At 49.0% G+C, this 22611-nt stretch overlaps 1 protein-coding gene and 1 pseudogene across 3 annotated transcripts in view; both read left to right on the top strand.

Moving 5' to 3' along the window:
- LOC137658090 (optic atrophy 3 protein homolog) overlaps positions 1–22611 on the top strand; it is a 101959-nt gene that overhangs the window by 16052 nt on the left and 63296 nt on the right. The window lies entirely within an intron of this gene.
- On the top strand, positions 11659–11777 carry LOC137659252 (5S ribosomal RNA; annotated as a pseudogene).

Below are 22611 nucleotides of genomic sequence, written 5' to 3'. Positions count from 1 at the left end.
TGAATGTAAAGTAAAAAAAGATAGGAACTCCAATTAAAGCTATGCTCCAGAAATTAAAATGAAGTTACATACTCTTCCTTTTTTTATTTGTTCCTTTGCAAGTACAAGCCTTTCATCCTCTAAATAGAAGATACTTCAGTGACAGCTGGAAAAGTTGTTGAATCATTAAAAAGTTAATTATAGTAATTAATGACTGGAGGGTGAGGGAGAGCTACCCACCTACCTGACTGAGTGTAGTCACTTTTGACTTTGGCTGTTTTGGTGAAAAAGATGTATTGCTGCAAGCTCTTCATTATACAGTATTTTCCACCTTTGCTATTGGATTACAGTCAGCCCACACTCTTTGTGGGATTTAGGTAACAGAAACTGACACGGAGAACAAGAATCTGTGAATACTTACTGCTCCAGGGTAGTACAATTCATATCCTAACCCTACCGTCTCATTGGGCATTGCCTACCACAGTTGATTAATACACCAAGTACTGTCTAAATATTTAATTGTTCCGTAACCGAAATACAAACCACGCTATTTACATTGGGTTTACCTTTTAGCGCAGCTGAAATGGCGAGCCATTAGAATTTAACGAGGGTGTATTACCCCCGCGCTAGTTAGCGGGGGGGTAGGGGAGTGGTAGCTAGCTACCCCTCCCCCCCCTCACACACAGATGAATGCTCACTTTCACTTTTGGCTCGGACTGTGACAGACGTCTCTGTCTTGGTCCTCTCTTGGCAGCCATTGTTTGTTTTGTCTTTACTTAATCGCTTACTTTTAAATATTAAACTTAGCCGGTGAATATATAAATAGCTGACGTCTCCGACGGCCCGACAGATTCCAAAAACTCGCGAGCGATCGCCATGAAGATTGCGGGTGTGCCCACCAGCGCTGACTATTGGCCAGATACCGCAAATACTTCTCAACCACTCCAGTTCTTCTCTGTCGGTGTCACCGACAACATTGGTTCCGCTCGCTTTAGACCTCGAGTTTTCTACCGAATTGGTGAAGTAATTTGTTTTGGTTGTTTTATTGGCTTTCGCTGTGTTGGTGTGTTTCTTCATAAAACTCTTGAAACCCTTTTTTGGCTTGTGTTTCTTGTTGATGAACTTGGCTTTAATTTGGATTTTCTCTGGTTGTTCATAATGGCTGACCCTTCTCCTGTATATCGCAAGTGTGCGAGAGATTGTAACAAACGTCTTCCCAAGGCCTCTATCGACCCTCATACTGTTTGTTCTAATTGCCGGGGTAAATCCTGCCAATTAGGAGATCGGTGTGAGGAGTGCGTGGTCTTGTCGGAATTCGAGTGGCTAGAGTATGAAAAGTATACTCGTAAGCTCGAAAGAGATAGGGTGAGGAGAAGCTCATCTAGATCTTTGGAATTTTCCTCCTCCCATGCCCCTGAACCTAATCCTTCCCCTGTAGTGGTAGTTCCTGAACCCCCTGCTAGCACTCATGAACCTTCAATGCGCGATATGTTTTTAGCGATTCAAGCATTAGGTGAAAAGGTTGAATCCTTAGCCTCGGACAGGAACCAACTTATGTCCGATGTTAAGTTGTTGAAGTGTCAAAGTGGTAAAGCAGAAAATCTAAGTGGTAAAGTGAAAAGTCCGAGACCTCTTTCAGGCTCCCCTGCACCAGGGAGAAGTAATGTCGTAGGACTTAAGGGGGCGAGAGGTGTAAACCGACGTACAGACGTTCCCTCTTTGGTATCAGACGTTTCTCATCAAGAACGTCCTTACCATAAGACGGGTGAGACTAAGTTCTCCTTGTCCTCCGACGACTTGTCGCATAAGAAACCTTGGCGCAAGGTTTCTAGGCCCTTAAAGCGCAAGTCAGTCCCTTCAGGACAGTTCCAGCGTCCTGGCTGTAGCCATTGGGGCAGCTCTGACCACTTGCAGTCATCGGATGACTGTTCGCCTGTTAAGCGAAAACGTAACACGGAGTCCGAGGGTCTCGGTAGGGGCAATATTTTGCCTGCGCAGACGTTACCGACGTCACGGCCCGTTCCGACTCCCGTTGACCCGAAGTGGGTTGTCCTGCGGGACATGCAGTCTAAGCTTTCCTCCCTTATGGAAGATTATGAGCATGAACAGGTTCACGATGATCCTTTGCTTGCGGTTCGCCAGTGCGATGAGCGTGACTCTGGCCTTCAGCCGCCTAAACGAGTGTTTTCTCATCCGTATGATGTTAGTGCTAACATTTCTAGTGCTTTGAAACGCGATGCTAGTCGTGTTCCTCGTCATTCACGTCAGTCACGTGACGTGGAACCCCCTTTGCCGCAGTCTCGAACTGACGTTCAGCAGCTGTCACCGCAGCCCCGCACTGACGTTCGCCGACCGACTCCGTTGCCTCGACGTGACGTTGAGCGTCTGTCGCCGCAGTCGGAAGTTGTTTTGCCTGCTCAGACCCTGCAGTCATTGCAGTCTCGACGTGATGTCGAACGACAATCAACTCAGGCTGTTGTTGTTTGTCAGTCACAAGACTTTCAGTCTTTACAGCCTCGGCGTGACGTCGTTTCCTCAGCTGTTGCTGCTGCTCCGTCGCTTGTTGACATAGCCTGTCAAGCGTTGCCTCCTCGGCATGTCTCTCCGTATCACGAGACTCGGCAGTTGTCGGACGAAGTTCCGTCGGATGAGGAAGTCGTTGATCCCCTTCCAACTGATATGCCTTTGGGGACTTTTTCGGATGGAGAGGAGCCTAAAGTTGCTCAGCCCTCTCTTGATTTTAAAAAGATCATGCTTATTTTTAAGGAACTTTTTCCTGATCATTTTGTGACTGCTGCTCCTCGTTCGCCCCCATCAGAGTTCACGCTGGGCCTAGCTGCTTCGACGCCGTCGTTCACTAAGCTAGTGCTCTCTCGCTCTTCTAAGAGAGCTTTGCATTTACTAGGCGACTGGTTGATGACCAGGAGGAGTTTGGGGAAGTCAGCTTTTGCTTTTCCCCCTTTTAAACTGGCTTCTCACGCGAGCGTCTGGTATGACACGGGAGAAGTTCTCGGCTTGGGAGTACCTGCCTCTGCCCAGGGAGACTTCTCAAGCCTCGTAGACTCTCCTCGTCGTCTGGCCATGAGACGCTCGAAAGTTTGCTGGTCCTCTTCAGACCTAGATCATCTCCTCAAAGGAGTTTATCGGGCCTTTGAAGTTTTCAACTTCTTGGATTGGTCGCTGGGAGCCTTGAGCGGGAAGATCTCTTCGGCTGACCGTGATGTCTCTGTGCAAATTATGTCCTGCATGGACAAAGCTATCCGTGATGGCTCTAATGAACTCGCTGCTACTTTTACGGCAGGAGTCCTTAAGAAGAGGGAGACTTTGTTCGTTCCTGTCTGCAGGTGTAACTCCTTGTCAAAGGTCAGAGCTACTCTTTGCGCCGTTGTCTTCTGCCCTGTTCCCACAGCAGTTGATTAAGGATATCGCAGCGTCTCTAGTGCAGAAGGATACCCATGACTTGATGGCCACGTCTGCGCGTAAGGCTGCTCCTTCGTCCTCTTATGTCGTTAGACCTAAGTTCGATACTCCAGCGACGAGATTTATCCCGCCCTTTCGTGGCAGAGCTCCCAGTAAGGGAGGCTCTCGTGCCGATAGTAAGAGAGGTAAGAGGAGAGGATCTAAGTCCTCCCGTGGCAGAATCTGACTGCCCACGTCCTCAGACAGCGGTAGGGGCCAGATTAACCAACTTCTGGCAGGCCTGGGAGAAGAGGGGTGCAGACCGGGAGTCTGTTTTGTTGCTAAAGGAGGGGTACAAAATACCTTTTGTACGGAGACCTCCTCTAGTAAAAGTTCCTATAGACCTCTCTCCCAGGTATCGAGAGGAGTCAAAGAGACAGGCATTACATCTGCAGGTGTCTCAGTTGCTAGAGAAGGGGGCGGTGGTGAAAGTCTCGGACCTTCAATCACCGGGGTTTTACAACCGTCTCTTCCTAGTTCCAAAGCATACAGGAGGTTGGAGGCCGGTGCTGGATGTCAGTGCTCTCAACGTGTTTGTTGTCAAAACAAAATTTACGATGGAGACCACCAAATCCGTTCTGGCAGCAGTCAGAGAGGGAGACTGGATGGTCTCTCTCGACTTGCAGGATGCGTACTTCCACATTCCTATACACCCAGATTCTCATCCGTATCTGAGGTTTGTATACAGGAATGTGGTGTACCAATTCCGAGCACTATGCTTCGGCCTCAGCCCTGCTCCTCGTGTTTTTACGAGGCTCATGAGAAATGTAGCAAAATTCCTACATTTGTCGGGGATTCGAGCCTCCCTGTACCTGGACGACTGGTTGCTCAGAGCGTCGTCCCGTCATCGCTGTCTGCAGGACCTTCAGTGGACGTTGGATCTTGCAAAGGAGTTGGGCCTATTGGTGAACATAGAGAAGTCTCAGCTGACTCCCTCCCAAACGATTCTCTATTTGGGGATGGAGATACAGAGTCTAGCTTTTTGGGCTTTTCCGTCTGCCAACAGGATAGAGCAAGCCTTGCTCAAAGTCCGTCGCATGCTAGAGAAAGACCATTGCTCTGTGAGAAGTTGGATGAGCCTCCTAGGGACACTGTCATCCCTGGAACAGTTTATCTCTCTAGGGAGACTTCACCTTCGCCCTCTCCAGTTCCATTTAGACTCCCATTGGAACAAGGACAAAACTTTGGAGGCGGTCTCGATCCCGATCTCCGAGCCAGTCAAGACTTGCCTGAGCTAGTGGGACAGCAATATACGTCTTCGAGAAGGTCTGTCCCTGGCAGTCAAGAACCCAAACCATGTGTTATTTTCAGACGCGTCGGATTTGGGTTGGGGAGCGACTCTGGACAGTCTGGAATGTTCGGGTCTTTGGACGGCAGACCAGAGGAGCCTTCACATCAACTGCAAGGAGCTGTTGGCTGTTCATTTAGCACTGACGAGTTTCGAGAGTCTACTTCGAAACAAGGTGGTAGAAGTGAATGCGGACAATACCACGGCCTTGGCGTACATCTCCAAGCAAGGAGGCACTCACTCCCACGCTCTTTTCGTCATCGCAAGGGACCTCCTCATCTGGTCAAAAGATCGAGGCATCTCACTGTTGACGAGGTTCGTCCAAGGGAAATTGAACGTCTTGGCGGACTGTCTCAGTCGGAGAGGTCAGGTGATCCCTACAGAGTGGACCCTCCACAAGGATGTGTGCAAGAGTCTTTGGATGACTTGGGGTCAGCCCACCATCGACCTCTTTGCGACCTCGCTGACCAAAAGGCTCCCAACTTATTGCTCTCCAGTCCCAGATCCAGAGGCGGCCCACATAGATGCCTTTCTGTTGGACTGGTCTCACCTGGACGCTTACGCATTTCCGCCGTTCAAGATCCTCAACAAGGTGTTGCAGAAGTTCGCCTCTCACGAAGGGACAAGGTTGACGTTGGTTGCTCCCCTCTGGCCCGCGAGAGAGTGGTTCACAGAGGTACTTCTATGGCTGGTAGACGTCCCAAGGAGTCTGCCTTTACGGATGGATCTCTTACGGCAGCCTGACGTAAGGAGACTTCATCAAAGCCTCCCCGCGCTTTGTCTGACTGCCTTCAGACTATCGAAAGACTCTCAAGAGCTCGAGGATTTTTGAAGGAGGCAGCCAGAGCGATCGCGAGGGCTAGGAGATCATCTACTATCAAGGTCTACCAGTCGAAGTGGGAGGTATTTAGAGAGTGGTGCAAGTCCTCCTCTATTTCCTCATCCAGTACCTCTGTAGCGCAGATTGCGGATTTTCTCCTGCATCTGAGAAATGTTCGCTCCCTCTCTGCTCCCACCATTAAAGGCTACAGAAGCATGTTGGCGTCTGTTTTCAGACATAGAGGCTTGGATCTTTCAAATAACAAAGATCTCCAAGACCTCCTTAAGTCTTTCGAGACCTCTAAGGAGCGTCGTATGTCAACTCCTGCTTGGAACTTAGACGTGGTCCTACAGTTCCTAATGTCAGACAGGTTTGAGCCGTTAAATTCAGCCTCCCTGAAGGATCTTACCCTCAAGACACTTTTTTTGGTGAGCTTGGCTTCGGCTAAAAGGGTCAGTGAGATCCATGCTTTTAGTAAGAACATCGGCTTCTCAACGAATAAAGCTATATGTTCTCTTCAACTTGGTTTTTTGGCCAAGAACGAACTTCCGTCTCGTCCTTGGCCTAAATCTTTTGAAATACCTAGTCTGTCAGAAATCGTAGGTAATGAAGTTGAAAGAGTGCTGTGCCCCGTTAGAGCTCTTAAGTTTTACTTGGCTAGGACTAAACCAATACGAGGTTGTTCTGAGGCTTTATGGTGCTCCGTTAAGAAGCCCTCATTGCCCATGTCTAAAAATGCGTTATCGTACTTTGTTAGACTTTTAATCCGGGAGGCACATTCTCATTTAAATGAGGAAGATCGTAGTTTGCTTAAGGTCAAGACTGACGAAGTGAGAGCAATAGCAACTTCGGTGGCTTTTAAGCAAAACAGATCTCTTCGAAGTATTATGGACGCGACCTTTTGGAGGAGCAAGTCAGTGTTCGCTTCATTTTACTTAAAAGACGTCCAGACTCTTTATGAGGACTGCTACACACTGGGTCCATTCGTTGCAGCGATTGCAGTAGTGGGTGAGGGTTCTACCACTACATTCCCTTAATCCCAATATCCTTTTAATCTTCTCTTGAAATGTTTTTTAATCTTGTCTTGGGTTGTACGGAAGACTAGGAAGTCTTTCGCAATCTTTTTGGTTTGGCGGGTGGTCAAATGTTGTTTCTTGAGAGCGCCCAGATTAAGGGTATTGATGAGGTCCTGTTATAGGGGTGTTCGCCCTGGATATAACAGCTCCTGGGAGTCTTTCAGCATCCTGAGAGGATGGCTGGGCTTCGTGAGGAAAGCGGACTAATGAGGCAGAGTAATCATCAGAGTCAGCTTCCTTACCAGGTACCTATACTTAAGTTGGTTTTTTATGAAATATTTGTCAAAAAACTCTTGAGCATATACGCCTTTATTGTATTAATACTGGTCTCTACCCACCACCATGGGTGTGAATCAGCTATTTATATATTCACCGGCTAAGTTTAATATTTAAAAATGATATTTTCATTATTAAATAAATTTTTGAATATACTTACCCGGTGAATATATAATATTAAAGGCCCTCCCTTCCTCCCCGATGGAGACCCAGCGGACTGAGAAGAACTGGAGTGGTTGAGAAGTATATGCGGTATCTGGCCGATAGTCGGTGCTGGTGGGCACACCCGCAACCTTCATGGCGATCGCTCGCGAGTTTTTGGAATCTGTCGGGCCGTCGGAGACGTCAGCTATTTATATATTCACCGGGTAAGTATATTCAAAAATTTATTTTATAATGAAAATATCATTTTCCTTTACTCAATATATATGTAAACATGTTTTCATGTTTGTATATATATTTGAGTATAGAAACCAGTAAGTTTCCTTTCAGATTTGTGTGTGTAGTGTACGTTATCTATGTGGTGTCCTCGGCAGTTAGGCCACCACGGCGTAATCTTATGGGTGGCAATCGAGTTTAACTTCGGTCTTTCTCTCTCTCTCTCTCTCTCTCTTGAGGTCGTTCACCCTTTTACTACGTGTTACTACGCCCTTGTAGCTTCCTTTCCGTGTGGGGGGGTTGCTACGCCGTACGTTTTGTCTCAATTAGTTTATGAATCTAATTGTAGTTGTTTTTTTTTTCAGCTTGTAGAACGATTCCTTTCCGGGTTTTCGTTCTTTCTTTAGTGTTCATTCATTTTTAAATTACATAATTACATAGTTTCATAATTATAATTGTTATAATTCTGTTTTGGTTACAGCCCTCCTTCCGTGAGTGTAAGTGGTTGTGAGGGCACGTGCCTGTTGTGTAATTCTTGTTTCCTTTCCCTCGGGATTCCCCTTCGGAGCCTTCCCCGGGGGAATGAATGTGTACTAATGATTTTTGTTTTATTTTTTACAGTTACCGATCTAGTTCGTTTCTGTAATATGGCAACGGTGTGAGCTGTCTTGTTGAGGCCTGGGGATTCGGCTGTTGCTGCCCCCCCCCCTTGTATTTTCGTCAGGGGCGTGTCTCCTTCTACTGGAAGTACTCCCGTGACGACGTACAGCTCTCCAGTTAATTTTAGAACTCTCAGGAGGCTTGCCTCCTTGGGCGGGTAACTTTCCTTCCGAGGGAAGTTTTTCCTGTCCAGGCTTGAATTTTTCCCCTTTTGGGGGGTTCTTCTCTTGCCTTTTTTTCGTGCGACTATGCTCTTGGTGCTGAGCGGTCACACCTGCAGTTCCGCTCAAGGGGCTGGGCAACTGCAGGAGCCCCTCTTCGGAGGATTGCTCCTTTTAGGTCACTGGCTGACCAGTCTCTTCTACGAAGTGTTTCTCTTTCGTTCGCGAGAGAGTACACTCATAGAGACTCCTCTTCGGAGGATTCTTCTGCTGCTGTTGCTGTTGGCCTCCCTCGCCGTAAGGCCCACCGTCCGCCTCGTCGTAAGGGCCTCTCATCTCCCTATAAGGGTGCTAAGAGGCGCCTTTTTGAATCTCCGTTTGCAGCCTACAACTCCTTTTTCTTGATCTTCCGCCTTGGTACAGATGGACAGCAGTCTGGTCTCGTCTTCCGACGGGCAACGGTCTTCCCGACGGACAACGGTCTTCCAACGGACATCAGTCTCCCGGCGGACAGGCTACGGTCTTCCGATGGACATCTGTCTCCCGACGGACAACGTTCCCTTCTGGGCAAAGGGTTGCCTCCCACGGGGGTTCTTCCCTTGCGTGTCAGGGTTCCCCTGCGCGACCTTCTGCTGTGTTCTCTCCTGCTCCCGCTCAGTATTAGCGCACAGGCGCTCTCCTGCTCATCAGCGCTTCCTGATCGCTAGCGCTCTCCTTTCGCCAGCGCTCTCATGATGATCATCCCTGCTGTTCCTGTTGGTTCCTGTTACGCGCCTTGTGCGCCCACGTTCGCCCTCGCGATCTAGAACTTCGGTTCAGGTATGGGTCAAGGACTCTTCTTCTATGCGCAGGCTTCCACGCGTTGCCTTCTGCTCATCCGCGATCATCAGCTCGCCAGCGATCACCTGCTCGCCAGCGTTCAACTGCTCGCCAGCGCGCACAGGCGATTTTAGTATCGCTTATTCAACAGCGTTCTACACGTCAGCGATCACCTGTCTCTCGGCGATCTCTGGATCGCCCGCGTGTGTTTCAGCCGGCACGCCAACGTTCTCCAACACTTCTGAAGGAACATGGTTCGCCAGCTACTAGCTCGCCATCGCCCACCTGCGCATGCTGCTCGCCATCGCGCGATCGCCCACCTGCGCATGCTGCTCGCCATCGCGCGATCGCCCACCTGCGGATGCTGCTCGCCATCGCGCGATCGCCCACCTGCGGATGCTGCTCGCCATCGCGCGATCGCCCACCTGCGCATGCTGCTCGCCATCGCGCGATCGCCCACCTGCGCATGCTGCTCGCCATCGCGCGATCGCTCACCTGCGCATGCTGCTTGCCATCGCGCTATGGCTCACCTGCGCATGCGCCAACGCGTCGACATGCCACAACGCGCCATCGCCAACCTGCGCGTTAGCGCTCACCAGCTCACCACCGATCGCCTGTTGATCCATATCGCCAGCGGTCTTCCTCGCCCACGCGGCAGCGCGTTTCCTCGCCATCGCGCTAACGCTTGCGTTCGCCGGCTTGGACTCGCGCTCATTCACCTGCCCACCCTCGCGACCGCTCGCCTGCGCGACCGTTCGCCTGCGCCCCCGCGCGACCGCTTGCCTGCGCTCCCGCGCGATCACTTGCCTGCGCGCCCACGTGCCTGCACGTTCTACGCTCATGTGAGTCCGCGCACATGCTCTCCAATGTTAGCCTGCGCGCGAACCAACGGTATTCCATCGCGCGGACGGACGGTGTTCCGTCGCGCGAACCGTCGGTGTTCCATCGCTCGAACCTACAGTGTTTCTTCGCGCGAACCTACAGTGTTTCTTCGCGCGAACGTCGGCTTAATTCTTGCAGTATCCATTGCTCGTCTATGGGTTATCGCTCGCCGACCACCAGCTCTCGCCCTTCCTACCACGCTCGCCCTCCTGCGCTCCTTCGCTCACCTTCGCTCACCTTCGTTTGCGTTCCTGCGTGACCGCGCATGGGCGCTTCCACGTTCGCCCACGCGCAAATCTTAGAATTACCATCGCGCGAGCTCCAGGGCGATTGCGACCACGATTCCTGTTGGGGTTTTCGCAGCATGGCCAGCCTGGCGAGTTCTTCTGGAGCGTATTTCCAGAACACGGCCTCACCCCGTAAACGCAGAGCATGGCACTTGCAAGAATAGGAAGAAACTTCAGGGAGGTCTGAGCAACACTCCTCTTTCCAGAACCTGGGTTAGCCCTTCCCCGTCATTCCCTGGAAGGATTTTTGGCGGGGGGCTTTCCGTTCGAGATTTCGCCATCGGCCAAGGGGTGACTGCTTACCCCTTCCTCTGGGGGCTTACCAGGTCCTTTCCCTCCTTGGTTACGGCCCGAGGTTTGGTTCAAGGAAGCTACAGGAAGATCATGGGTACTTTCCTCCTCTCGAGCTCAGGCCCCTTGGCCTTTCGTCGTTAAGTATCTAACTTGCGGACAAGCTCGATGTTGTACCATCTGGACGCGCTGACTGAGGGCTTCCTTCGGGTGTCTCATTTGTGGAGGTCGACGACCTCAGACACCCTTCCATCCTTGAGAAGAGTTTGTTTGTGCCCAAGGACAGAGACTTAGACAGCAGCTGTGCGGAGGAAATCGACTTCCGTTTTCACTCCTCCAAGGCGCTTTCTTCCAGACTCTGCAGGGCTCCAGCGCCCTTTTCTTTCAACCACGTCGGCCTAAGTTATCGGCTACGACAACTGGGACAAGGTGTCCAATTGCAGTTTCCTCCTGTCAGGAACAGATGGCACGGGAGGCTCCCCCGGGGGGGCATAGTCCTAAAAGGAGCGGCAGAGTTCACGAACTCTAGGATTGCAGGTTTCTCGCTGGGAGGATGCTTAAGGTTACTCATCCGGATGACAGCTTCCCGATGCCCATTCCCGCACAATCTCTGTGATCAGCCAAGGATATCGCGCCTGCCGTCTCTGTCAGCGAATTCAGTGTCTCTGAACCTCTATGCCATAGCGTCGGCAAGAGTTGCCCGGTTGGGCAGAATGATCCATACCTTAGGCGAAGGTCCTCCATAGGATCATCGACGGCTTCTCCCCCGGCCTCTTCAGTCGATCCTTTCTTGTAAGGAAGGATCTGAGAGGGGAGTTCCGTAGTCGACCTCCCAGCCCTGATCAAGTTTGTCGAACAAACTTCGGCCAGCGTAGAACAGCAGAATCGATCAGACTGGTAACGAGGCGACAGGACTCCTTAAACCCTGGATCTGAAGGATGGGTACTTTCAGTTTCCATTCCATCCATCTTCCAGGGAGCTCGTCGAATTCAGCCTAGACTGCAAGTATTCCTGCTTATGATGCAGTGTGGCTATCCCGCCGTGGCATAGCAGGTTTTTTTCCCCAGAGAACTCTCCCTGCTTTCCTCATGGCCGCTCAGGTGCAGGCTTCCGCCTCCTTCGCTTTTTGGAGGGCTGGTCAACTCCGGTAGGCTCGGGTTCGACCTTCTTCAGCGCCGGGACAAGCTTCCGGATGCTTACCATGAGTGTGGGTTCATGGTATTTTGCTTGGAGCCTTCTCTTCTTCTGCCTCAACATCTGGAGTATTTGGCCATGATTTTGAGTCAACGGCCTTACCACGTTGGAAACCCCGCTTCTCGTCCGTCCAGCGAGGTTAAGCAACGTCGGTTCTGGTCGGTACTTGGATGGGTGACCACCTGGGGACGCCAGATTCTGTTGCCACATCCTCCGAGCCTTCCTTTCAGTTGACTGTGGCAAGACTGAGGAGAGTCGCAGTACCTGTTCTCAGTCAAGCAGAGCTTTCAGCCCTACCTTGGTACGTTTCCTAGTTCTCCTTTCCTCATTGATCCGTCTATAGTCCGAACGGTCGCCTCAGGATAAGTTCCATGTGGGGCGGTCCAAGTTCCGGTGGTTTCAGGCAACGTTTAACCGGACTTCCTGGCCCCTATGGGACCAGCGGAACTATTAGACCTGCAATGGGTGTTGACCTATGGAACCTCTTGATGGTAGTGGATATTCTCGTCCTTTCCCCACATTCTTGATGCTGTTCTCGGACTCATCAAAGGAAAGGGGGGGGGGCCATGTTCCGGTCCAGGCCTATGGTCAAGACCTGAAGGATACCTCTCCATCATTCAGGCAGGCTTAGGGGCCGTAGTCTGGCCCCTCTACAGATCCTACAGCTCCTGCCGAGTCGCCCCGTGCGCGTCGACTTCATGATTCTGGCGTGTTCTAACCAGCAGGGGACGCATTTTCACACCTTCACATCTTGCAGTAGAGATACCGGGATGATTGAGATTCTCTCAATTCCACCATCGGCTCTCTCATTCCAGGCAGAGGAATGTTCTCTCCGACTATCCGAGCAGAGCCTCGTAGAGAGAGTGTACTGTACCTGGGGGTCTTTGACCTTGAGTAACCAGCAAGTCCTGGTCTGGGGGACCTGATCGCGACAGCTTGGAACCTCAAGCTTCCGCTGTTCTTCCCCCCAGTCTCAGACCCCGAGACTCTGGCAAGATGCATTCCGGTGATGATGGGACAACTTCGACGCCTGCGTCTTCCCTCCTTTTTGTCTGTGGACAATGGGTCTCAACAAGACCAGGTTGTCTTTCAACCTTTCAATGGGAGAGCTCCACTGGGACTATGCGCAGAACGGTTTCTGGACCCTCTGCTTCCCCTGACGGAACTCCCGGGAGAGCTTCTCCCACGGCGCAGACTACTCAAGCAACCACACTGCGACATCTCTTCCGAACCGGGGCGTCGCTTCGGCTTCATGCCTGGAGACACTACGCCTCCTCCTCAAGAAGAGACAACCCGCTACAGTCGCGGTACGGAGGTCGCGTCATCTGCGATAGTCATCCGCAGGGGTCTTCCAGGCAAAGTGAAGAGTCTTCGGTGGTTGTTGCCGTGGGAGATATACCTCTTCCCTTAAGGCCTCTTCTCCAGCAATAACAGTCTTATTGCCTTCGGCGTGAGGAAACTCCTTTCCGCTCTCGGCAATGAAGCCTGTCGCTCAGCCTTTCCCTGACCTTCAGGCTTAAAGGAATAACTTTTTCCTGCCCGCTGGATCTTTCCTCGCTCATGCGAAGCTACGATCGTCCCTGCCCTAGTCGGAGGAAGACCTCCAACTTGGAGCATGGCTCGGACTTTTAGTCCTTTAAGAGATCTTCTCAAGACCCTTTACGACAGGCCTCGGATTGTATTCCGCCTTGGGTCTCCTGCTCACTCTGGCCACGGCCAGTGTGTAAGCAATCTTCTTGGTCTCGTACGACTCCACCCTTTCTAAGGAAGAGGGGAAGGCAACATTCAGGTTCGCTCCTGAGTTGTTGGCTAGACTCAGAATCTGGGGGTCCCAGCCCTTCGGTCCAATTCCTTCAAGATTTCGAGTCTCCATTCTCTATCTGATGTCCCAAGACCTTCTCTTTCTTGCTAGTAAAGGAATCGAGAGGTTAGCTTTGGGAACAGCTGCAGTTTGTCCTCAGTTGCAGCCGATTTGGGAGCACAAGGACACGGGGGAGAGTCACCAGTATACCTCTTCAGCCCGGACTCAAGGACATTCATCTCGACCTGTCTCCAGACCCTCCCCCGTCACGTCGCCTTACAGCACGATGTTGGATACATCGCAACGTCCCTCGCCTTCGAGTAATACTACTCTGTGACGCAGGTGCTACAAGCTGGAGTCTGGAAGCGTCTAATGACCTTCGCAGCCCGCTTCCTGCAGGGCGTGACCCACAGGAGTCTCGATACGTTTTCTATCGCTCTGTGGTGGCTACACAACAGCTGGTCTAACCTCAGGCTCCTTTTTGGACAGGTAGCAGAAGGTTGAGGGCATTGTTATCAGGTTTTAGTCTGCATGAACGAAAGAAGTAGGTCTGGCCCTTATTTCTTTCTTCATCATCCCCTCTACGGGGAAGCAGCATCCTGGTCTCTGCATAGCTGACCTCGAACCTCTGCAGGTAAACCATGCTTCCTTGTGTTCCGAGTATTGAGTCAATACTGTCGCGTCCCCCATACCCTGACGAGGTGGTATTGGGAACATCCTAACCCAGAGTTCCTTCTGGAACTCCAGGTCAACTGCCTAGGACGGGTCACACTTCTTCCTTCACACACAAGCTTATGTAGGCCACACGGTTCCTGGCGGAGCAAGGAACTTGTGAGGTGCAGGGACTCCTTTTCTCGAGTGCGACTCACTCGGATTCTGAGTCCCCGGGTAAAGCCAAAGCCAGTATGGCTGGGGACTTTCCACCCTACCTAATGGGTAAGTCACCCAATGTAAATAGCGTGGTTTGTATTTCGGTTACGGAACAAATGACAAATTCGAAGATAATTTGTATTTTTCCTAACCATACAAACCTTAGCTATTTACACATACAGTATTTGCCCGCCAGCCCTGTCCCCCAAGACAAGTCCTACCTCTAAGTGAAAGTGAGCATTCATCTGTGTGTGAGGGGGGGAGGGGTAGCTAGCTACCACTCCCCTACCCCCCCCCCGCTAACTAGCGCAGGGGTAATACACCCTCGTTAAATTCTAATGGCTCGCCATTTCAGCTGCGCTAAAAGGTAAACCCAATGTAAATAGCTAAGGTTTGTATGGTTAGGAAAAATACAAATTATCTTCGAATTTGTCATTTTACATATATAAATATAAATAAAGATCAGCATAACAGTGTAGATATTTGGGATGAATTCATATGTAATTTGACAGGTTACTTCAGTTGGATTAAAGGGATTGTAGAAAAATGTTAAGCATCCTACCTTTCTCTACATTCTCCCCTTTACATCAGAAAGACAAGAAATTATGTAATATATTAATAGAAGGCTTACAATCCCCAGGGCTACTCAGTATATCATGAAAATGGATAAGTGGCGAGACTAACTATAATAATTTTTTATGCCCACTCGTTTAAGGGCCGGACCCAGGTGGACTGAGCCTGCCCCTTTGGGTACATTTTGGTTTCTTTGGGGACCTTGTCAAACCTTACGAGTGTCTCCTCGGTAAGGCATGCGAAACCAGAGAGAGGGAACTGTAGACCCGGCGGGTAGAATTCAAAATCTTCTACAGTCCGGGTGCCAAACCCTTCGATGGTTAACATACCATCTTTGAAGGGAGAGCGCAAGGCCCCCTTCCACGGATTGCTTTCGATGAATTCCGGGAGCTTAGAGGCATCCGGGATGATATATTGTGCTGTTGAGGTAGCCCATAACATATGAGACCCTGTAAGAGGCTATCTGGTTTAGCACTCTCTCTTCCCCTTAATGGGCAATAATTCCATTCAATTGTCAAGTTCACAGAGGCACCAGGATTCTTCCATCCTATAATTCGTGGTGACTCGGTATGTGACACGAGGTTTGAGCCAGTGAGCTACAGAGGTCCGTAATTTATATATATATGTATATATATGGATAAATATCAGCACAACATCGTGTTCAAATAGAAATAAATTTCTACCTCATCCCTGGGATCGGTCGCCGGCCTCTTCTAATGAAAGGTCAGGTTGAAACTAACCATGCCACGAGAGGCCATGCACCAATCTGGAAAGGGTTGCCGGATCGAAGGAAGCCTCCGGGGTCGTAGGTTTCAGGCCGGGCTCCGCTCTCGACCCAAGAGAAGTCTTAACTGGTTTGGTGATTTGGAAGACCTGTGAGTCTTTGGTAGGGCTGGCAGGTAGCTTTAACCTTAGGGACAACGGGACGTGGCCCGACATCAGCCACGTGCTTCCTTGAAAACCCTAAAAGGAAGAGACACAGGGTCTCTTTGCCCTGACACTCCAGGCAAACCCGCCAACCCAGATCTAAAGAGTCGCCAAGGTAGAAGAGACTGCGAGCTCCGAAAGAGGGTATATCGTTACTAATGAACAAGGTAAGTCCGTTGGGAATGTAAAATAAATAGATCGAGAATAAATGTTTAAATCGATCAATCACAAAGGAAATAAAATGAAAATCCCAAAATAATATATCCGAAGTTATAATTATAGATAGTAACGACAGGGGCACCTACAGTGTCCCATAGTAGGGTAGTAACCCAAAAAGATCCGGGTGTTCCGAATTCTTAAAATAGACCGGTATGAAACCGGGACAAAAGGCTATGAACAAAATTTCGGACCGGTATAATAACCGGGGAGAAAACTTTCATAAATTAACTGACATTGTCAAAATAATTCCATAAAAGGTGAAGATTATCAATGAAATAATATTGTCATAGCGCGAAATATACTATCCCGTCGGTACTGGGGAAGTATAGAATAACATAAAGATACATAAGTATCCCATAGCAGGTCAGTAACCTAAAGAGATCCGGATGCTCCGAATTCTTGAATTAGACCAATATGAAATCGGGACAAAAGACTATGAACAAAATTCAGATCGGTACAGTAACCGGGGAAAAACTTATCATAAATTAACTGACTTTGTTAAAACAATTCAATAATAAGTTAAGGTTATCAATGAAAAAATATTGTCATAGCGAGAAATATACTATCCCGTTACTACTTAGGAAGTATAGAATAAAATAAAGATACGTGAGTGTCCCATAATAGGTTAGTAACCTAAAAGGATCCGGGTGTTCCGGGTTCTTAAAGTAGACCGATATGAAACCGGGACAAAAGGCTATGAACAACTCTAGGACCGGTTTAGTAACCGGGGAAAAACTTATAAATAAACTGACATTGTTAAAACAATCCCGTAATAAGTTAAGGTTATCAATGAAATAATATTGTCATAGCTTGAAATACACTATCCCGTCGCTACTTGGGAAGTATAGAATAAAATACAGATACGTGAGTATCCCATAATAGGTTAATAACCTAAAAAGATCCGGGTGTTCCGGATTCTTAAAATAGACCGATATGAAATCGGGACAAAAGGCTATGAACAAAATTTCGAACCGGTATAGTAACCGGGGAAAAAATTATAAAAATTAACAGACATTGTTGAAACAATTCCGTAATAAGTTAAGATTATCAATGAAATAATATTGTCATAGCGAGGAATATACCATCCCGTCATTACCAGGGAGGTATAAAATAAAAAGGGATGAAAAAGGATGCAAAAAACAGTGATGAATAAATATAATCAAAACTAGTTCCGGGGCCGGGGAACAGGGAAGGTAAAGTAAACTTAAAGTAACTTAAAGTAACTTAAAGTAAACTTAAAGTAACCGAAGTTACATCCTTAAAATACATAAATAGAAAACTCCAGTTATGATCTAAAACTAATGTCTGTAATTGAATAGGGCTCCCGGAGGGAGGATATTAATCAAAACTGTGTCAGTGTCAACAGATCTTGTATTTAAGAGCCCGAAGGCTCCGATGTCTGATGACGATGGGTACCACGGGAGAGCGCGGGGGGAGCCAATGGAACTCCCACTACCCAACCGGAGGTACCGGGACGAAGGTAATGATTCATGTAGAATATAATATAATGATATGGGATATTAATAAGTCCTATGCGGACGATAATAGCAGGAGGTACCGTAGGTGGGGACACTCCTAATATAAGTGCTCATTCTTACAACCATAGCTAAAAGCAAAATTTACACCAAGGTGCAGTCATACCGACTAATCACGTGTGATAGTCCCCGGTGGTCCCGGCCCTCCCCCTCCCCCGACCGATGGCCAATCGGGGCGACGGGAGGGGGGGAGACGAAACCGCCCGGTATGAATGAATGAGACTAAGTCACACCCCGTGGGTACACTCAGTCCTCAATATGTCGGAACGTTGAGGGAAGACTGAGGAACAAGCATACTTGACCCGTATGTCATAACCAACAACCATCGAGTGAGAGGATGGGTGTACACTGGAGGAGGGGGGGATGGAATAGCCTCCCCAACCTGTGGGGAGGGGGATATGGTACCGGGGAATCACCAGTGCGTAGTGGTAGACAGGGCTACCAACTGGAGATCCCCTCAACATGACATGAAAATCCCAAAAATATGATCATAACGGAGTAAAGCAATAAATATAATATCAATGCACAAATACATAAAAATAATTAATGAATTAAAAGCGAAATCACGTAAGTAAGGTTAGGCATGCAGAAATAATATGGCGAGAGAGGAACTCGGGCGAGTGGTAAGGGAGGAGCATGACGCCATCAGCAGATGGAAAGCAGGGGTACCAACCTAGTTACTGAAGCGGTAGATCGAACAGTAAAAACAACAAAATACGCGAGAGTCCCACTCGAACCAAATGTAAAACTAGGTGGAGCGTAATAAAACTAAAAGGTTTAATAATAATAAATGAGATGGTCGTCTTCCTAGAACTAGCGAAACGATCTCAAAGGTGACGCAATCCACCACATGCACGAATGCAGGCATACCAACATAACCTACTCCTTGATGAAACGCTAACACTGATATCATAGGATAACTTAAAATTAATGCTAGATGAAAGCATAAAGATGGTGTACTATATAAATGTAAGGAAAAAACTCCTAAAAGTTCGAACAAATATTAATGACGGACGAACTAACGAGAAAAAGGGCAGAGCCGAAACATGAACGGTAAGAACGGGGACGCCGTTCATATATAAACACTTCTCAATAATAAAAACAGAGGTTACACTGCCCAATCTCGCTAAAACTCATGGATAAAGTACTTAACTTCGATGGGGTATCATGGGAATCGGCCACCGATTATAAAATAATGATAAATCCAAGGGTAAACACAAGAAAAAAACATGTTGGACTTAATAACAACAAGTGCTATAAAGGAGTGACGTCACTGGCGTGGGTTGGGTTAGTGGTAGTAGTGTTGAACGGCACCTCGCTGTGGCGGGGATTTTGAAGAGGAGATATCTAAATAGTGCGAGACCTCTGGTTGTGAATTATCACGCCCCAGTATTTTATACCGACACCTTATATAGGTGAGCGAGCTGGGTTCAACCTGGCATTCCTATGCTTTTTTTCTCTGGTAATATATAGCAGTTATATTCCTTAGAAATAGAGTGCTCTAGGAGTATTTCACTGCGCGGCACAGGTCTCTCGCCCAGAAATAGATTTTTCCTTCGTCAAAATCCCTTTATGCCCCTCTTCTTGATTGCAGTCACATACACAAAAATAAGATATACTGTAAAATATAAAATTCCTTTTTTATGAATAGAACTTACCTGGCAGTTATATATATATATAGCTTAGTCTCTGACGTCCGGCAGAATTTTTCAAAACTCGCGGCAACCACCGTGTGGTGGTTGTGCGGTTAGGTGGTTAACAACCCTTACAGGGTGGTACTTGGAATCATTCCTGTTTTCTGTTCCTCAGATCATCTCTGCCGGTTGGACTGACAACATAGTTGGTCCGCCATTGGAGTTTTTCGTTTCGCTTTCCCTGTGTCGCTGTACCGGACTTATTTTTGGTGAAGTATATTGACTTGGAGTTTTGGTAATTGCTTTTGTATTTATTCTGTTAATATTTGTTTGTTTAATATGAGTGAGAAACTTCATTTTTGTGTGTGTGTAAATGAGGAATGCAAGGTGAGGTTACCGAAAGTTTCGGTAGACCCTCACACTGCTTGTTTGGGTTGCAGGGGTTTTGATTGTGCACTTGATAAAAGGTGCAAGGAATGTGAGATTTTGAGCGAGAAAGAATGGTTAGATATGAAGCGCTATGAGCGCAAGTTAGAACTAGATAAAGCCAGGAGGGCTTCGAGATCTAAATCTAAATCTACTAGTGAGCGTAGTTTAGATATTTCTATTGAACCATTAATTAATTCCTCTGTGGAAGTTGAACGTTCCCCTGAGGTAGTAACTCCTGCCCCTTCTACAGGAACGGTATCTGCGGATGACCCTCGGTACGCCAGGATGGCGGCTGAGTTGAAGGCTATTAAAGACCAACTTTCAGCCTTAAAAGGTAAGAGTGTGAGTGGGATTAGTGCTAGTGAAAGTGCAGTGGAGGTGGCGACTGATCGAACCTGTCATTACCGTAGGTCTAGACCTCTACCAAGTTCCCAGGACCAAGGGAGAAGGTACGTCGACGGCCGTAAGAGAGTGAGAGGTACGTATCCTCGGTCAGCTGTCGCCTCAGACAGTCCTGTTGCATTTTCTCAGGCTGCTCTTGACCACCACGGAAAAGGCGTGTCGGAAGTGATGGTGTCCTCCCTGAGCCCCTCTCCCAGACGCAAATGGCAGTATGAGGCTTCGAGACTGACCAAGAGGAGGTGGAACCTAACTGACCAGACCCGTTCTCGCTCTCCCTTTTCAAGTAGCCCCGAACCTTTTCCTTCTGAGGATGACTTGGACTACGTTCCAGTGAAAAGACCAAAGCCTACAGATGCAAGTCAAGAGTAACCGTCAAGAGATCTTTCTCCTACAACCAGCGCTACTCGACAGCCATCGCCTTCGGAACCGTAGGATCCAGCAGCAGTCACTAAGTTTTTTATGACTGTTATGCAAAAGCAGCTGATTTCTTTTGTACAAGCTTTTAGCTGCCCTTCCCCCAGTCGGACAGACGTAAGGACGACTCTTTACCTGTTAAGAAATCGGCCTCTAAGAGGGAACGGAGTTCCTATCCCAGGGAACCTCTGCGCGATTTGTCAAAGGCGCGGTACTGCGCTTCTTCCTCATCGACACGCCTCTAGGACGCTAGCGTTTCCGTCTCTCGCTCGCAGCGCCAGGACGATTGCAGCCTGCTTCTCCAGGACGATTCCGCTTCTCGTCGCTATGACGATTGCAGCTCTCGGCGCAAGGACGCTTCCAGCTGTCGGCGCCAGGACGCATCTTCCTACCGCCTCAAGGACTCTTCTAGCGCTCGGCACCAGGACGCTTCCAGCGCGCGGCGCCAGGGCGATTCCAGCGCGCGGCGCCAGGACGCACGTGGTTCTCGGTGTCAGGACGCATCTAGCCCTCTCCTACAGGACGCATCCTACGATTTGCCTCTTTCGGATGCAAGTGAACCTTCAGCCCGAAGAGAGACTGAAGTAGATGTGGGACAAGATCTTGAGGATGTCTCAGAGGATGAAGACAAACCTGCGAACGCGGCTGCGGATTATAAGGTTCTCTCTCGCTCCCTCCTTGAGCTTTATGGGGAGGAGTTTCAAACTGCTGCCCCTCGTTCTCCTCAATCGCAGTTCAGCAGGAAGAAGGCCAAAAAGCAGTCGGCTTTCATCAAAATGAAGCTGTCCATCTCTGCTAGGAAGGCTCTCGCTAAAGTTGATGAATGAATGAAGGAGCGTAGGCAAGCGGTTAAGACCACCTTCTCTTTTCCACCAGCTCGACTTGCTTCTAAGGCGGGCATGTGGTACGAGACTGGAGAACCTCTGGGCCTGGGAGTTCCTGCCTCCTCCCAGGGGGACTTCTCTGGTATTGTTGACTCTGCTAGAAGGCATGCCCTTAACTCGGCGAAGGTTATGTGGTCTATGTCTGAGCTTGACCACCTCGTCAAGGGGAATTTCCGAGCCTTTGAAGTCTTCAGTTTTTTGGACTGGTCTCTAGGTACTCTGGCCAGGAAAATCGAATGACTGGAGGAAACAGAAGACCTTACCAGTATCATGGCATGCATGGACAAAGCTCTTAGGGATGGGTCAAATGAGTTCGCTTCCCTTTTTTCGGCAGGAGTTTTGAAGAAGAGGGCCCTGTTATATTCTTTTGCTTCCAGATCAGTGATGGTTGCGCAGAAGTCTGAGCTCCTTTACGCCCCTCTCTCAGAACATCTCTTTCCTGAGTCCCTTGTCAGGGACATTACCCTTTCGCTTGCGCAAAAGGCCACTCAAGTCCTCCTGTCATGCTCTGCTAGAAAGCCTTTGCCAGTCATTCCTTCGTCTCTGAAGAGAGAGGAGAGGAAATTTCAACAGCCCTTTCGAGGTAGAGCTCCTTCGAGAACAGACTTCAGGGGAAGAAGGCAGGAGACGGGCGGAAGAACGAATAGAGGTTCGTTTAGATCCCGCTCCAAGAAATGAAGTTCAAGTCCTCCAGACAGCAGTAGGAGCAAGATTGTCACTTTTTTGGCAGGCTTGGAAGAAAAGAGGGGCGGACACCTGGTCCCTCTCGGTCATCAAGGAGGGATACAAGATCCCCCTTTTGAAGAAGCCTCCGCTTTCAAATACTCCTCTAGCCTTAGTGGCTCAGTACTCAGATGCCATGAAACAAAGGGCCCTACTGGACCTGGTGGACCAGATGCTGGAGAAGGGAGCGATAGAACCAGTTCTGGAACTATCCTCCCCAGGTTTCTACAATCGCCTGTTTCTGGTACCCAAGAACTCGGGTGGATGGAGACCTGTTCTGGATGTCAGCTCTCTGAACGTCTTTGTGGAAAAGACAAAATTTACCATGGAGACGACTCAGCCAGTGCTGGCAGCAGTACGTTCAGGGGACTGGATGGTGTCTCTGGATTTACAGGACGCTTATTTTCACGTCCCCATCCATCCGACTTCAAGGAAGTACCTGAGATTCATGATCCAGGGCAAGTGCTTCCAGTTCAAGGCCCTTTGCTTCAGCCTCAGCACTGCTCCTCAAGTCTTCACCAGAGTAATGGCGAACGTGGCAGGATGGCTTCATCAAGAGGGGATGAGAGTATCTCTTTATCTGGACGACTGGTTGATAAGATCGCGGTCGAAAGGAAAATGTCTGGAGGA

The sequence above is a fragment of the Palaemon carinicauda genome, chromosome 1 (assembly GCF_036898095.1).
Source record: "Palaemon carinicauda isolate YSFRI2023 chromosome 1, ASM3689809v2, whole genome shotgun sequence".
Taxonomy (NCBI): domain Eukaryota; kingdom Metazoa; phylum Arthropoda; class Malacostraca; order Decapoda; family Palaemonidae; genus Palaemon; species Palaemon carinicauda.
Note: the sequence above shows the minus strand (reverse complement) of the source record. Positions and strands in the feature narration are given on the sequence as shown.